This window comes from Bubalus bubalis, chromosome 10 (assembly GCF_019923935.1).
Source record: "Bubalus bubalis isolate 160015118507 breed Murrah chromosome 10, NDDB_SH_1, whole genome shotgun sequence".
Lineage (NCBI taxonomy): Eukaryota > Metazoa > Chordata > Mammalia > Artiodactyla > Bovidae > Bubalus > Bubalus bubalis.
This window is the reverse complement of record NC_059166.1, coordinates 14,520,861-14,537,711: the sequence shown is the minus strand read 5'-3', so window position 1 is coordinate 14,537,711 and position 16,851 is coordinate 14,520,861. Positions and strand designations below refer to the sequence as shown.

General features: G+C 39.1%; 1 protein-coding gene and 1 non-coding gene across 16 annotated transcripts in view; one reads left to right on the top strand and one right to left on the bottom strand.

Moving 5' to 3' along the window:
- SYNE1 (spectrin repeat containing nuclear envelope protein 1) overlaps positions 1-16,851 on the bottom strand; it is a 494,933-nt gene that overhangs the window by 453,539 nt on the left and 24,543 nt on the right. The gene's annotated exons all lie outside the window — the stretch shown is intronic.
- TRNAS-GGA lies at positions 1,167-1,238 on the top strand. Its single transcript has one exon. It is a non-coding gene; the product is annotated as a tRNA-Ser (tRNA).

Sequence of the window (16,851 nt, the reverse complement as noted above, 5' to 3'; positions counted from 1 at the left end):
GACCTATTCTGACATGTTAAACGGTGGCTCAAACGGTAAAGGATCTGCCTGCAACGTGGGAGACCTGGGTTCAATCCCTGGGTCGGGAAAATCCCCTGGAGGAGGAAATGGCAACCCACCCCAGAATTCTTGTCTGGAGAATCCCATGGACAGAGGAGCCTGGCGGGAGTCCACAGGGCCACAAAGAGTCAGACACGACTGAGCAACTAACACTTTCACTATAATTAAAGATGTAACTTCTCTTAACAACACAAAAAAGTCCTAAATCCAAAAAGTCATGAGCCTCCTATACATACTACAGTCACAACTTTTCTTAAAAATAAATCCTGTAAGGTCTCCTGTTACCAGGTGCATAACAGTCATACCTTTGTCAGTATGGTCCTGTCTTTCCTGTTGATGAGCTGTCTATCATTTATCTCTAATGTGCGTCTTTTCCTCCAGCTCAATCACTAGACGCCTCCTAGCTTATCTTAAGGTTTCCCACTGTCCACGCTGTTCTCGAGTTGTGGCTACGCCCCACCTCCCCCTGAACAATCTCATTCTTTCATCCTTTCAAACTCATCTCACATTCTAACTTTTTCATGAAGAATGTTAAGGTCTCCCACTTGATCATGGCCGCCCCATCCCCATACAGTTCTAGAGGCAAGAGCACTCATTTGTGCCTCTCTTCAGGATCATCCATCCTGTTTTGCTTTATATAAGTATTTGGGTTATCTTTTCCACAGACTCACCAACCTCTGAGGGTCAGGGACTGAGTTTTTCCTGTCTTAGCATATTCTACCTTGAATCGAGTTGGACCCAGAGAAGGTGTCAACAGAATAATATAATGTAATATCTTAGAAAATAAAACATCTGATTAAAATAGTATCATGAAGAGCATACCATAGTAAAAAGTATAATATAACGAAACATGCTAAGAAATGACACATCTTAATCACTTATATGTGGAATCAAAAAAAAGATACAAACAAACTTATTTACAAAACAGAAATAGACTCACAGACAGAAAACAAACTTATGGTTACCAAGAGGAAGGGGAGTGGGATAAATTTGAAATCTGGGATTCACAAATACACACTATTATACACAAAACAGATAAGCAACAAGACCTACTGCTTAGCCCAGGGAACTATATATAATATCTTGTAATAACATATAATGGGGCTTCCCTGGTGGCTTAGAGGTTAAAGCGTCTGCCTGGAATGCAGGAGACCTGGGTTCGATCCCTGGGTAGGGAAGATCCCCTGGAGAAGGAAATGCAACCCACTCCAGTACTCTTGCCTGGAGAATCCCATGGAGGGAGGAGCCTGGTAGGGATCGCAAAGAGTCGACACGACTGAGAGACTTCACTTCACTTCTACTTCAATAACGTATAATGGAAAAGAATTTGAGTCACTTTGCTGTACACATGAAACACATATAGTATATCAACTATACTTCAAATTTTTTTTTTAATTAAAAAGAAATTATACACTTTGAAGACCCACAGAGAAAGGAAAACATCCAAGGTGCCCCAAGCCTATGATCCAAACACATTGCCAAGAACTCAGGTCAAGTCTAAGAGAGTCTCTGAAGCCAGACAGACTTTGGTTTAAATGTCAATGCTGCCACTTGCAAAACATATGATTTTGAACAATCTATCTAGAGTTTCTGGGTCTTTATTTTCTTCTTTATTAAGCAGGGATTAGAGACGCCTGCTTCTGGAGTGGAAAAACTTATATTTGATCGCTCTGTGAACACCTGGATGTGTTCACGGCACATATAACACAGGGTTCCTCAAACACGAAGGTCAGAAGGCAACTGCGCTGGGTCCATAAGCCAAACTAAACTCCCCACCAAGAAGCACCTACTCACCTTGTCTGTCATTCACTTTTTTTTAACCAACATTTCAGATCAGAAACACATGCATTTCCTCCCCCCATTCCCATTCTGTTCAATTCCTATTTATTTGGATTCCAGAGAGACTTATGTGACTGAATACAGGGATTTTTCAGAAGAGACAAAGATCCATAGAGGAGATCCGATGGTTACGCCCGTTGTATGTGGGACCTGGGCCATTAGAAAGGATTGGCTGTCAGACTGGTGAAGGGATTTAAAATGATATTATGCAAAGAGTAGATGGGGGATGGGAGTGCTGGGCTGTAAAAGAGGTGCCAAGGACACCAGGGTCACCTCGGGTGCAGCAGATGCAGCTAGACAAGGTGTGGCCCAATGGGATAAAACCAGGACATCCAAAGGTTACAAGACAGATTTCTGTTTGGTACACATAAAGAACTTGTTTTGGACTCTTTGGTCTGTACAAAGATGCAATGTGCTGCCTTATAGGAAGGGATATTGGTCTGGGAAGAGGTTAGATTATTCTATCTTTAGAATTTATTTTAACACAGATATTAAATAAATCTATGAAACATTTAGGGAACTTCTTTTTGTCTGATGCCACACAATATATAACATAGCAAACACGGGAATTCCCTGGTGGTCCAGGGGTTAGGACTCTGTGCATCCACTGCAGGGGGCATGAGTTCAATCCCTGGTCAGAGAACTAAGATCCTGCATGCTGCCTGGCATGGCCTACATATATATATATATATATATATATATATATATATATACACACACACACACACACACACACACACACACAGAGTGCAAACAGTTATTATTTTAAATTACTGAATTCCATAGCAAATTTACTGAAAATCCTCTAAAAAAGATTCACTACATAAATACCCCTTTAGATGTCATGTCTCCATCTATTACCATCAATTTCCATAGTGTCTTGTGCTTAAAAAAACACAAAACTCTTCCAAGGAATTTTTAATACATCAACCTCCACTTCCTTCTCAGTCTCTCTCAAGCCTAATCCAGTCAAACTTCTATTCAATGAAAACATTCTTGTCAGAGCCACATCTACACCTTACCAAGCCCAGCAATTCATTCAGATTACATGATGTCTCAGCACACAGGCATTGCTAGGTACCCTCCTAGTCTTGAAACTCTATCAGGCTTAAATTCCAAGTCATCCTCTTCTCCTGATTGTTTAGTTTTTTTTCCCTTACTTGCCTTTCCAGTTTCCACCGCTGTCTCCTCCTGAAAATTTATAAAATTTATGAAACATTTAGGGAAGTTCTTTTCATCTGATGCCACACAACATATAACATAGCAAATATGGGAATTCCCTGGTGGTCCAGGGGTTAGGACTCTGTGCATCCACTGCAGGGGGCTGAACTTCAAATATTGAAGAGGACCAACTGAGCAGTGATCACTTCATTCTCCCCTGACATTCTTCTTTCAGTAGCTCTCATCCAGCAAGACATCATCCATATGCTCCTGAATCATCAACATCCATCCCCAGCCTTGAATTCTCCCCCGAGTTCCAGCCTGTTTGGTAAAACTGCTTTATAGACTTCTCCACTGGATCTCCCAACATCTCACCATGAACAGTTCTAAGGCACAGCACTTGATTCCATACCTCTTCTTCTTTTTTTAATTATTATTTATTCCTATTGAAAGTACTATCACCTGTGTGCGAATCCAGTTCATATGCCATTGACATGCTCCTGGCTCTGCTGGATCAGTACCTTCCATTGAAGACTATAGAGATGACTTTTGTCCATGATCTGCCCCTACTCCCCATCTTCACAATGGGAGATGTTTATAGTGGGATATAATTTTCAGTTTTTTCTTTTTTTAGACATAATTCTTTTTCTTATTTTTGGCCACACCACATGGCCTGCAGGAACTTATTTCCTTAAACAGGGATCAAATCCAGGCCCATGGCAGTGAAAGTGCTGAGTCTTGACCACTAAACTGCAAGGGAATTCCTCATGCCTCATCTTCTAAATCCCAGACACACTGAACACATTTGTTCCATGGTACTTTATATTTGGGGCTTATATGACCTGGAATGCCATCCTCATTCCAAGACTCCATCCCTCTTGTTTGGGTCTCTGATCAAATGTTATCCCTTACACATGGCTTTGCTGGCAACCCTAGTTGAAAAAGTGTTGCATAAGTTTATTAAATGGTTAGTGAATGAATAAATGAGCAATCACTGATCTCTTTTTATCATAATACTTAAAAATGCTGCCACTAGCTATTCCAAAATGCCTTGCCAGAAACTATATATTCTTTCTCGAATTTGGAAACACAGGAACAGAAATCTGTTAACAGAGCTGTTGTGGGAAAATCTACTTGGCTCTTTATCTGCCCCTAAAGGGAACTCTGGAAACTCAATAAAGAGGGTGTAACAGCGGCCGCTAACCCAGAGTCGAGGTTTCAACAAAGCCTGAGACTTCAAGGCCACAGCTGCCTCGTCTATAAGTATGCCGCTGTTGGGTCTATGCTCTTTACAGCCCCATCCAGTTCTAAAATTCTATGCTTTCACGTTTCAAATACCCTGTGTCCTAAGTAAGTAATCGGGGATGTTGGCCTGACGCACATTTATACATGGGAATGAGATGAAGGCTGAGCCCAGTGCTCTAATCAAGACCATCACAGGCAGAAGGCTGAAGTTGATCTTCTTCACTATTCCTTGCACTTCTCTCTCAAAAAGGTGTGAAAGGAGTACCTGGAGCAAATGACAATCAAAACCAGAAAATAAAAAAAGATGGCCCCCTTCGATCTGTGCTTCTTTGGCTAGCTAGAACTTCCCTAGAGGAGAATGAATTGTCTAAGGCCCACTTGGCATGATGGGATATTTTTCAATTATTTTCTCATTTTAAAAATCTTATAGTATTGTTTTAACTTGATTCTCTTTCTAGAATTCTAATTATTTAAATTAGAATACATATGGTAACTGCAAGTATTAATACTGCAAGTTAATACTGTTGAATTATACTCAAAGGGTTTCCCCGGTGGCTCAGTGAGAAAAGAATCCACCTACAAAGCAGAAGACAGATGAGCCGCAGGTTCGATTCCTGGGTCAGGAAGATCCCCTGGAGTAGGAAATGTCAACCCACTCCAGTATTCTGCCTGGAAAATCCCATGGACAAAGGAGCCTGACTGGCTACAGTCCAGACCCCAAAGAGTCAGACAAGACTTAATGATTAAACCACCTCTATACTCAAGGCAAATGTTAAACGTAAGCAGAGTGAAAGGAAAGGCTACAGGAAGCATGATTTTTATAGGATTGTTTCATGGACATCATCTTAACTATGGGATGTATAAAACAAAGTTTTCAAAAATTAATTGGAAAAGAGATCTTCCTTCCTATTATCTTCCCTTCCTGTTGAATTTAACAACCTTAAGTAAAGTTGGCATTACAGACTTTCTAATATACAGGAATACTGCTTTATTTCATAACAAACTGGTTCTCTATAAAGGTGCAAACAAAGGAACAGGCAAAGACTGCTCAAAATCTATGCCAGGAACATGAGTGCTTCACTTGCCCAAGGAAATGTGGATGTCAAACTGGTAGATAAAATAAAGTTCAAAAAACTATTCTTACCATATTCCTAAATCATAGATATTTATTTAATAATATGGAATTTTTTCCTTTTTTGGTCATGCTGCCTAGCTTGTGGGGTCTTAGTTCTCTAACCAGGCATTGAACCCAGGCCCTCTGCCGTGAAAGTGTGGAGTCCCAACCACTGGACTGATGGGGAATCCCCTAGACGGCTTTTCTTAAACTGAATGTGGAATGGTGGATTTTTGTTTTCGTGCACTAATCTGGATGATCTTTTAGTAAACTAACAGACATTTGAATTTTTTGCAAAATGATGTTTTTCCACTAAGCAGAGTTAGGCAGATTTACCTTTAAATGTCAAATAGACGTGTATCTTAACAGTAACTAAAACTCTGTAAAGCCTTTTCCTTTTTGCCTCAAACTTTACACCTTATGAAATGTGTTTTAGCAAGTGCAAGATAAATACTTGCTGAATTGGATCTGATTGCCCAGTCCAGATACCTGTGATGCTAGGACTGAGTGAGTATAAGCTCTAAAGACCATATTATTGACTATCATCCAATTGTAGAGTGTATGTCTAATGAGAAAATAGCCACAGGTGAGGAATTCTTTCTTTCATTGTAAATATTATGAATATATTCATAAGAAAAAGATCAAAATACATGCTTGAATACGTAGTACACATCACAGTCAAATGGAAGGTTTTTTTCTCCTTTAGAAAAACTCCCTTTTTCTTTCATAGTCCCTGTGACAACTATGGTATTGAGGATCATTTACTTTGAAAATGATAAAGATTCTTTTACATTCGTGTGTGTGCTCAGTTGCTCAGTCGTGTCCAACTCTTTTGGACCCTGTGATCTGTAGCCCACAAGGTTCCTCTGTCCATGTAACTTTTGCAGGCAATACTGGAGCAGTATTGCCATTTCCTACCCCAGGGGATCTTCCTGACCCAAGGATAAAACCCAGAGATCTCTTGCGGTCTCCTGCACTGGCAGGCAGATACTTCATCACTAGCACCACCTGGGACGCCCCAATTCTTTTGTGTGTGTTAGCCGCCCCGTTGTGTTTCAACTCTCTGCAACCCCGTGGACTGTAACCCGCCAGGCTCTGCTGTCCATGGGATTCTCCAGGCAAGAATACTGGAGCGGGCTGCATTTCCTTCTCCAGGGGATCTTCCCAACCCAGGGATCGAACCCGCATCTCTTATGTCTCCTGCATTGGCAGGTGGGTTCTTTACCATCTGAGTCACCAGCGAAGCCCAATTCTTTCATATATATATTAATTCATTTTTCTTTGAGACTAGGAATTGATCCATGAATTCCCTCTAATTTGGTAGCAGAGTCACTGAGCTAATGAAGTGGTAGCAAATACACTTCCTTTTTATTATACTTAAACAAGGTAAGAGAGAGAAAGTGTTTCCAGGGGCTTAGGGAGTAAAAAGCTGAGGTTTGGAAACTCAAATTCAGAAACTGAATACATACATTAGAATATTAAAATCATTCTTTTTAAAATAATTGCATTAATTAACTCATATTTGCCATTTTTTTTTTTTTCACAAGCCCCATGGTCTCTTAGCAATATCTCCTGAAATAAATATGGTTTCAGCTTCTGGATTTTCAAAATAACATCATGGTATACTCTTAATTTTCAAGGTTAAAAGAAAGCTTACTACTTGTAGAACACAAGAGGAAGGGGCAATGTAGCAATTACTCATGACTGTTGACAGCTAATAACAGCCTGTAAGAGTCTAGATAAATCTGTTATTTTTATGCAGAAAAAGAATCAGGTAGACAGAGCATCAATAATATGTACACATATACTCATAACATGTTTGTTTGTTGTTTTTTTTTCTTTCGTGAATGCATTATTTAAAGACACATGCCCCTCCTTTACTCCACGACATCCCCCTAGGCCAGAGCAGCTTCCAGGCACCATCACTTTTTGGTCCAGAATCGCTTGTCCTGCTCCACTGACCAACAAGGGTATTTTATGACATAAGTAATGGTACTGTTTTTCAACTAGCTGCTCTTCCTTGCTAACCCAGATGTTTTGTTGCTGTTCACATGTGTTGTCCCAGAGAGAAGCAGAATAGTTAGTAACTTCAAGTGATGTCATTCTCTTTGGTAAGAGGTCAGAGGCCTCATCTATGTTGCCTACATTATTCAGAAAACAAACTGAGAACAAACAGGGGATTTGATTTTCAACCATCACATGAGAAAAAGAACCAACACAGTTTGCTGGAAACTGTGGGAAAAAGCAGGAAAGTTTACTGCTCCTTTAATAATTTCAATAATGAAAATTCATAAGCAGAAAAACTATCCTTTTGACTTTATTTAAAGCTCTAAGTACAGGCTTTTGTGAGTCTCTCAAAGCATCATAAATTTTAGAGTGGAGAACCCACTGACTGATAAATGCTCTATAAGCCTGCCAAAGAAAACATCATTGTGACTTGTTCTAATAAGTGCTTGAAACACAGAGGAAGGATTTGTTCTAAAATCCTATTTGGATCTTCTTATCTGATGGCATTAGGTTATCGCACATCCACACCTTTCCAGAACGCCTCCCACTTTCCTCTCTTGACATACTGAGCAATCCTACATGGGTAACACTTTCAGATCAAAGAACTAAAAATAACTTTGTTCTTAATGTTCTTAATGTCAATATGAAATGGTGGATCTCATTGAAATGCACCTCTCTGGGAGGCTCTAGATATGTTAGTAAACCAACAGACATTAGAGTTGAACATGCTTTCCCATTAAGAATATAGAGGTAAATTTATTTTTAAACATAAAATAGATATGCATCTTGGAATCAAGGCTGTAGACATTATCTACCGTGGCCAGATACATCAGTGTTTTCCCTCTTACTTTGCAGATAAAGATGAATAAACGGCAAAAACATTGCCTAAAAGCTTGGTCAATTCCTTGGGTAAAAATCTTCAAACTATTGATTATAAAACTGATCATTTATACAACTGAGTTTCTGCTGCTGGTCTAGGGCAAGAATTAAAATCCATTTGTCGGGTTCACTTGAGTCCAGTGTATTCACAGATATTATTTTATTCATACCAATAGGTCTTCTATTGCTTACTCATCCTCAGAAAGCAATGACAAGCATTAACTTGTCTATTTGTTCTATAGCCTTGAAGGTTAGTCACAGGTACTCTAGTCAGATGCTAGAAGTCGACAGATGAGTATTAAATACCTGGAATGATATCTGGTAGGTTAAAAGTAAAAGATAACATAAGTGGACACACAAGAACTATTGGGATGATGAAGAGCGCTACTTGAATTGAACCTCAAAATAATGTGGGACTTGAAAAGATTCAGTCAACTATTTGAAACGTCTCTCTTAGTAGCAGCAAGAGCCAGCAAAGCTCAGTCACGTTGGGACGGATCATTATATTAAATGTAGTAGCAGTTGACAAGCCCTGAAATCGGCATATAGGAACAGAGGTGAAGAGTTAAACCATAAAAGGACAGCTCTGATGTGGCAAAATAAAACCTCTGAAAAGATGACTAACCACCGCTGCAGTGACAAGGGACTGGCCATCCAAACAAATCTCACCTTTGCATAGTTTTTTTTTAGACGCAGGACAATAAAGTGTACTATCCAAATAAAAATTTGTATTTAAGTGGCTAGTAAATGGCAATAATTGTGTGGGTTTTTTTTTTTTTTTTTTTTTTTTTTTAGTTTCCTAGTTAAAAACAAAAAACCAAAAACCCCCAAAACAGAAACCTTTTTTCAGTGTCCTCTATCCTCTCTGAAAAATAAGAGGCAAAATTTTAGGATTAGTGAAACTGTGGACTTTTTTCCCTTGTAGTGGAAGTGTTTATGTGCTGGCAATAGTTTTTGGGGGTTTTATTTTTTATTTTCTTTTTTTAAAGCAGCAAATAGATCTGCTGAAAATCTGTCTCTGCATTTTCCTGCTGACTAATGACACTCTTTTAGCTCTCTCTACCATGATCAGGTTTTTCCTTTTTTCTTGGCCTTGACCTCAGGCAGTCTAAATTCTCCATTTCTCAGAGAAATTGAGAGATGGGACAGAATTGGAATCACTGGAGAAAAGTTTTTCTCTAGATAGCTCTTTATTTCATGAGGGAAAAATGTAATCGTGAAGTTCTCAGATAGTCTGAGTATGAATCTATGCACCATGAAATTAAAAAGCTCTTACTTAAAGGTAGCTACGCTAAAAAATGAGATTTCAATCCAGAACTAAAGGTCCAGTGAGGGCAGGAACAAATAATTTTCTTCTTTTCTTGATGGAAACTATGCTTTCACTTTACACTGTAATTATACTGCCTTCAAGTTGCAAACCTAAAATTAGATATTTGGGGAATGTCACCTTCCAAATCTAAGGAGGCACCAAAGAGAACCTAAGAATGAGAAAAACACTGTTATTCTGACATGAGGAAGCTTCGTTCATTCAACTGAGTACAGGGTATATTCTAATGATTTACACCAAGTAAGGAAGCACTTACTTACACCAAAAGCAGGAACATTGGTAGAAGTTCAACAGGCAGTTATATGCTTAAAAATAGGAAGAAGAGAAGCCTCTGCTAACAGTTGAGAGAATTTATGAATGATAGTGCTAGCTGTCAGAACCTTGAACAATAGTAGACCTAGCTGGGTGCGGGGCTAACTTAATTGAAGAAACCGAGGCTCACCTAAATTGGGTATTCATCCTTAACCTTGGGCTGATCGATGCATTTGAGGCAAACCAAAGAAGAAGGAACATGTTAAGGTCAACTTTCAACAAGCAATGCCACTGAGAAGCAAATGGTAGGAGCAAGTGAAGCAGATGAAAGACACCAGCCTAAGGCAAATGAGAAACCACAGCTTGATAAGGATGCAGATGCTTTTCTTTCCCAAAGAACAAAGGATCCTGGTAGGATCTGGCTCTGCTGAATACCTAAAGAGTAACAACGACCTTCAGGCCACAGGCCGAGGGCACCCTGAACCCCTGTGGACAAGATGACAAGTCATGATCTGAAATGATTTGAAAGTCACTAATGCTGCTGTTGTTAAGTCACTTCAGTCGTGTCCGACTCTGTACGACCCCATAGACGGCAGCTCACCAGGCTCCCCCGTTCCTGGGATTCTCCAGGCAAGAACACTGGAGTGGGTTGCCATTTCCTTCTCCAATGCATGAAAGTGAAAAGTGAAAGTGAAGTCTCTCAGTCGTGTCTGACTCTTCATGACCCCATGGACTGCAGCCTACCAGGCTCCTCCGTCCGTGGGATTTGCCAGGCAAAAGTACTGGAGTGGGTTGCCATTGCCTTCTCCTAAAGTCACTAGATTTAGCAACAGTTCCGGTAGGGATAGAAATGAAACAGCACTGAGAGAAACAGCTCATATGATGTGGTCTAAGCTCTGGGCAATTGAGAATATCTAAACAAAGAGTGAGGCTGGTCGGGAGGTGGGTGGGGTACATATTCCTTACTGATTCCATCCTGACAATCAGTCACGGGGTGTATGCAAAAGGCTACAGAGGCTTTGTAAATTCACCCCCAGGGTTCCCCAGCCACTCTGTTTATCCAGATGTTCTTTGTCCTGGGTTGTCCTGACCCCCAATTGTCCACTCATATTATGTTCCTTCAGTTGATGCCAAAGTCTGGTGCTCAGCAACCAGGAAATAAGACACTCAGTGCATCATCTCCACCCTCCACTCCCACCAGCCTGACTCCTTCAACCCTCAGCGGGAGAAAAACTTGGACGCTCTGCATGAAGTGAAGAAGGAAGGCAATGTGAATTAGTACTTTCCATGGCTCTCAGTGACTTGCTTCCTCCTTTAAATACACACTGCAACTGGTTGTGTGCACTTCTGTTATTTTCAGTTCTTTCTGGGACAAACAGAATATAAATAAACAAATTTTTTTGTTTGTTTATTTATTTTGTTTCTGAATCTGAAACCAGATTCAGAGGTGCTTCCTTTTTTTGGTTAATATCAAGTTTTAAGTAGCTACTATTCAGAGATAGATATAGAGAAGTGAGGGAGGCCAGGAAGAGGCTTAATGAGTCCTACCATAAGAGCTAACTTGGAGAGAGAGGCACCCCTTTTTGGGGCCACTAACCATGAGCTGAAGAACAAAACAGGAGCAATTGTGAGACAGGACAAAACGGAGAAGCAGTGGCCGGGGCCAGCCGGGGACGATGATCTGTGTATGTCAGACTAAAGGAACTGCCCTGCAGGTGAAATGAGCCCTGGAAGGAATACAAGGCAAGACTGTAGCATCTCGGCCCTGATCGTTTTCCTGACTTCTCACAGCTTCTTCTTCCCACTCACAGCATAAAACTGAGAGCTGAGCAGTTGTCTGGGTGATTTAAGGAAAAGGAAAATAAAACTCCACTACCTCAGTTGGAGATTTGTTTTTTTTTTTTTTTTGTTTGCCCTGCATTCTTAGTTTCAAGGTTATATTCTGCAATATCGGGACTAAATTCAGTGTTATTATAAGACAGGTAGTGCTGTTTTGCATACATGTTTGTATTATTTTGAATAAAATGCTGCTGATGGCACTGACCTTCACCTTATGGGAATCAGTCTGATCAAAGGAAAGGATACATCAACTCCTGACATAAATCTCCTTTCAGAAGCACCCGTTTAAGTTAGATGCGGATACCAGAAGAACAAAACTCTTCTTCTGGGTTAGGCAGTTTGATTATATCTGAAGAAAAATGTTTGGGAATATCATGTGAAAATATTTCACAGTAATGGGGTATTACACCAACTTATATTCAAACTTTAATTCACTGATAATGATCATTAGATTTTTACCATCTTATTCTTTGGAAAACTTGTTCACTAAAATAATTATACAACTGATTCTTAAAAGGCATAAAACTGTCTCACATTTAGTCCATGCTTCTTTTTCGTCCTGCCAGGTATATGGGATCTCAGCTCCCCATCCAGGGATCAAACCCACATCTCCTGCGTTGGAAGCGTGGAGTTTTAACCATTGGACCGCCAGGGAAGCCTCTAGTCTATGTTTTGTAAAGTAAAATCCAATACAGAAAGAAGAGCGTCTTATGTTAAAGGATTATTATTCTTACCTACAATAGTGAAAAGCGAGACACCAACAGAGGATGAGTTAAACCAGCAATGGCACACATCTAAAATGGAATATTGGCGGGAGGTGGGAGAGAGGTTCAAGAGGGAGGGGACAGATGTATACCTATGGCTGATGCATGCTGATGTATGGCAGGATCCAACACAATATTGTAAAGCAATCATCTTTCCATTAAAAATAAATTTAAAATAAAAAATAGGGGAGGGCTGAAAAAAAATAAAATAAAATAAAAAATAAAACGGAATATTATTTAGCTATTCAGTGTCAATGTAGATATATACTTATTGATGTGTGGAGAAATATACAATATATTGCTCCATTAAAAAAAACTACAAAGAATAAAGAGTATTCATAGCGTTTAGCCATTTGTCGTCATTTATAGGGTGTGTGCACTGAAAAACATTTAGAAGGAGACCTACCAGAACACTTGGACACATCTAGCTGTCATCTTCTATCAGGCATCTACTCATCTACCTGGGTGTATTGGAGATATTATCACTTTGTTGTTTTTATTTTTCTATGCTGGTTGAATCTTAACAAACATATTATTTGTATAATCTGAGAAAGTTAAGCTATCTAAATTTTGGAAAAATATTATAGGCCTATCTAATTTTTGTTTTGTTTAATCTCACTGATAAAATGATGAAAACAATTACTGTAGTTTATGAAGAATGTTTTTTTTTTTAGAGTACAGCAATCTTACTAGCTTTCCACTTGGACTTATTTCTTTCAGCTCAAGTGGCTAAAAAAGTAGTGATAAGATCTCTGTGTTTTCTAGACATCACATTTTTCTATGATAAGTTATTAAGTAGCCAACCAGCAATGAAGATGTTTTTGAAAAATAGACTCATGTTTCCTCTCTCAAACCAGAAACAAAAGCCACTGGCTATTTTCAAAGCACTAATTGCTCTTGAAATGTACAGGCATTGATAATTTGACCCACATAGAAGCCATTTGAGATAACAGGAAATATTTATCTTTAACAAACACATAAAAGCCCTCATTAATGTGTAGCTGGTTATGAAGCAATAGTGCCAAGAAGAACTGCATTACAACACGTGAATCCAGTGGTTTGAACTTAAGGCTGATTTGATTTTTCCCTTGTAAAACTCCCTTTCTTAGGCATCAATAACTAAGCCAATTAAAACCAATATCAGGTTGGAACCACACATAGCTTTATGGGTAGAAAGGCTTTCTTTATACTTTGGAGCATAGGAACAATTTTGCTTTTCTAAATGCAGATGTTTAAAGACATTTTTATAGTTACGATTAAGGCTTGGAGCTTTTTACTTATTTAAAAAGTATTTTAGATCATTCTTGGAGAAGGCAATGGCACCCCACTCCAGTACTCTTGCCTGGAAAATCCCATGGACAGAAGAGCCTGGTAGGTTGCAGTCTATGGGGTCGCTCAGAGTCGGACATGACTGAAGTGACTTAGCAGCAGCTTAGATCATTCTTGGAGCTATATGCATTCTTTAGAGTAATGCTTGTTTTTTTAAATAAAAAGGGCAGAGTATGCCATTCAACTAGTCCATACCTTCCCCATAAGTTCGGGAAAGTAATGATGAACAATTACGATTCCTATAAGTCTTGGACATGGAACCACAGCCAGCTTTCCTGGTATAATGAGGACTAAGGCAATGTTACAAGTCTGTAGCATAAATGCACTGCAGATGCGTGCGGGGAAGGAAGCAAGCATCCTTCACCCCTCCGTCCTCCCCATCTGTGACTTGGCAGTTCCTGGAGAGAAGGAGCCACAGTTTGTTTTCCACAAACCAACATTCCATCTGGAGCATGGCAAGACGGGGCACTCATTGGCAGTTCTGTCAGACTGTGGCCTAGTTCCCAAAACCTGGCATGAGAATTAACATGAGGAAGGACCAGTACCCAAGACGGAGCACAAGAACCGCGGTAGTTAGGGAGACTCCTGGGGCCATGGCTGGCATCAGCCCAGGAGGAATCTCAACCAACCTCCAAGGGGTGCTCTGCCCCCTGTCCAGAGTGACTTGTGCCAGTTGTGATTACAAGCAGGTCACTAGCTTTGCATCCTGGAAGGGCCAGGATACGGATGTCAGTTTCACAGTAAGATCCTCTACGCTTAACACAGGATCTGGAACACAGGAAGTACTGAATTATGTTTGCCATAGGAATGGAATATCTGCTGAATGGCCATCCTTTACTGCATTTTACAAACAAAAGATCACACAGATGCAAAGCAACTAGTATGACAAAGCTTTCAGAAGAAAAAGCATTCTTGAGAGTAACATTACTTTCAAAACTACAGCCCATAGTTAATATTTGCTAGTTCAAGTAAATAGTACCCACAGAGGAATCTATTGCAACAGCCTTATAGAAACAATAGTTTAAAATCAAGTGATGAGCTAAAGACCTCTCTTTCTGTCCCTCTGACTCTATGTCTCTCTCTTCAAAGGCTCACTGGAGAGGAGGTGAATTTACTAATGTAACATCCATTCAGCAGATGCTTGGTGAACACTTACCATATTTTGCAAAGCTGAGAAAGACATTAGTTATGCCCCCAACAGCACCAAGTATTTGTAAAAAGTGCTCTAATTAGAGGTAAATATAAAGTGCATGGTTTTATGTGAACTAAACACACACTAAATATCAACTTTGCTTTTCAACTCAGAACAAAGATAAAGAGACAATGCTTATTAATGGGTCATATAATTTTATCATGAGAAGAAAATTCATAAAATTTCATAATTCTGGAGACAGTCAGATAATCTAAGGTTCAAGTCCTATTTTGTCTTAACTAAATGCATGATTTTGTACAAATCACTTAATCTTTAGGAATCTCAGTTACTTATCTTTAAAAATCAGAGTTAGACAAGATCTTTTAAGATTTTTCCCTCAAAAATTTTATAACCCTTTCAGGATATTTAGCTTTCAATCTTGAGTGTCACCTAGAAAATCTTTAAAAATGAAGATTTTTTTTTATAGGCAATGTTAAATGAACAAAGTGATATTTTTAATATAACTGGTCATCTTCCAAATATTTATAGATACTTATGTGGTCATTGCTATCATCATGTTAAACTCAAAAATATCACCAAGACTGAATGCGGCCATGAAACTATTCTTTCTACAATTATAAAGTTTCAAAAGAAGAAAATACACAAGGTTTAAATTTTATCAGAAATACCATTCCTTTTTTTTGTCTGTCTGATTATTGTTGAGGTGGTGAGCTATTATTTTGAAAAGGAGCCATTTTATCACAAAGATGAGACACATGTATTTCACAGAAAATAGACATTATAAAACCAAATAGAAAATCTTAACAAGTGCTATATGTAAATGGGCAAAAGATCTAAATAGACATTTCTCCAACCTACCAGGCTCCTCCGTCCATGGGATTTTCCAGGCAAAAGTACTGGAGTGGGGAGCCATTGCCTTCTCCGAAAGAAGACATACAGATGGCCAACTGGCACATGAAAAGGTGTCCATCGTTAACTATTATTAGAGAAATACAAATCAAAACTACAGTAAGGTACCAATTCACACTGGTCAGAAGAGCCATCATTAAAAAGTCTACAAATAACAAATGCTGAGGAGGGTGTAGAGATAAAGGAACCCTCCTACACTGTTTGTGGGAATGTAAATTGGTGTAGCCACTATGGAAATGGAGCTTTCTCAAAAAACTAAAAACAGAGCTCTCATACGATCAAGCAATCCCATTCCTGGGCATATATCTAGATAAAACTACAATTTGAAAAAAATACATGTGCACCTATATTCATAGCAGCACTATTTACAACAGCCAAAACATGGGAAAAACCTAAATGTCCCTCAACAGATGAATGGAGAAATAATGGGTCTAAGGGTTAAATATACTGGGGACGTGGGAGCCTTCCCATCACTTACAATCTTATCTTTCTGGGTTCAAAACAGCTTATCAAAAAATGATTCATGGCCACTTAGTGAATTAAAGCTTGCTGACACATTTCCTCAAAAGGAAACATCATTTGGATTATTAATACACAATGGAATAAACTCAGCCATAAAAAAAGGATGAAATAATGCCATTTGCAGCAACATGGATGGACCTAGAGATTATCATTCTAAGTGAACTAAGTCCAAAAGAGAAAGATAAGTACCATATGATATCACTTATGTGTGGAATCTAAACTATGATACAAATGAATGTATCTAATGAAACAGAAACAGACTCACAGATATAAAGAACAGACTTAAAGTTTCCCAGGGAAGTCGGGGAGGGATGGATTGGGAGTTTGGGATTAGCAGATGCAAACTATTATATACAGAATGAATAAATGACAAGGCCCTACTGTATAGCACAAGGAACTATATTCAGTGTCCTGCAATAAACCATAATGGAAAAGAATATGGAAAATAATT